This window comes from Corvus brachyrhynchos, unplaced genomic scaffold (assembly GCF_000691975.1).
Source record: "Corvus brachyrhynchos isolate BGI_N302 unplaced genomic scaffold, ASM69197v1 scaffold5, whole genome shotgun sequence".
Lineage (NCBI taxonomy): Eukaryota > Metazoa > Chordata > Aves > Passeriformes > Corvidae > Corvus > Corvus brachyrhynchos.
Window position 1 is genome coordinate 8,496,587 of NW_008238321.1, and position 1,400 is coordinate 8,497,986.

Genomic DNA, 1,400 nt, shown 5'->3' on the forward strand with positions numbered 1-1,400 from the left:
AAATTATTTGTTCTATTCATTTTAAAAGAAAACAGCAAATATTTTTATACATTGCAATTGCAACAGGAGCAGCACAATCTTTGTAATGAAGTGAATGAATTTGGGATTGCTACTGCTTATCATTCTCTTTTCTATTTTACCTCACTATCCTGGCGTTATCCAGAGTATTTCTGTACTTACTTGTTTCTGACATGATCCCCTGAGAAGGTATATTCATCTTTTTTTACCTTTTCCCTAAAAATACTTTCTGTTCTGTTTAGAAAGAAATGAAAAGCCTTTCCCTTTGGGTCAGAGTATAATCCTTGGGAAAATGGTGTGAGTGCCTCTGTGGGAAGCCCACCACATGCACAGCTCCGTGGTGTTAGCAGTTAGATGCTGTCATTGCTGAAATATTCAGGTGTTTAATTCATGGCTCTGATTTATGATGTCATCAAAACAAGCTGAGAGTTGTAGGTCCCTTAGAGCTGATGAAGCAACACACTGGCTTGGGGTCAGGGTTTGGATGAGGCCAAACCTGTGCCTGCAGAGAGAAGGGTGGAAGCTGAACCAGAGCACTGCATCTCTCCATTGAACAGGTGGAGGGCAGACTTGGAAGTCACACGAAGGGCTCGTCGGTATCTTAGACACCTGGGTACCTCTAGCAATTTTCCCCCAGGTTTTGGGCAAACCAAGCCAGGCTGGGGCAGTCAGTGCTAGGGAACAGTGCATCAGCTGCAGTGAAGGCACTGATGTCGTCAGTGGCACCAGGGGCTGGAACGTGTGTTGGTTGGGTCCCCTTAGGCATTACCTTGGAGGGAGAGGTTTTGGTGTGAAGGGTTGGGTTGTGGTTTGGTGCTGGGTGTGGACACCCACCCTTTGCCACATGTGGCCCTGTGCCCAGACACCATGTTCATAGAGTCACAGTGTCATTAAGGTTGGAAAAGACCTCCAAGATCACCAAGTCCAACCATCAACCCAGCACCACGACCATGCTCACCACTAAACCAGGTCCTCAAATGCCATACCTGCACATTTTTTGAGATATTCTGAGATTCCAAGACTCTGTTCAAATGATGATTTTATAATTTTTCCCCACATGCTGACACACAGTGAGAGGTGAGGACCTGTGCTCCCGTTGCTGCCATTGTCATGTGTGTGCCCAGTCAAGGGGGTGCTGGATAACATTCTGCCTCTATGAATTGTGAATTCAGGAAGCGCAGACTTGCTGCCTCTGTATTTTAGGATGGGCGTTGAGACGGACTCAAGAGGGACTAATAACAAGTGACTTTAGGAATGCCTTTACCACCCCATGTGGCACAAATTGCTTTTACCGCACCGGGTTTTAGGCTAAACCCAAAACGCGCCTTCCGCTGTTAGAACTGCAGGGCCGAGTGAGATTCATGGCAACAGGATATTTGTAA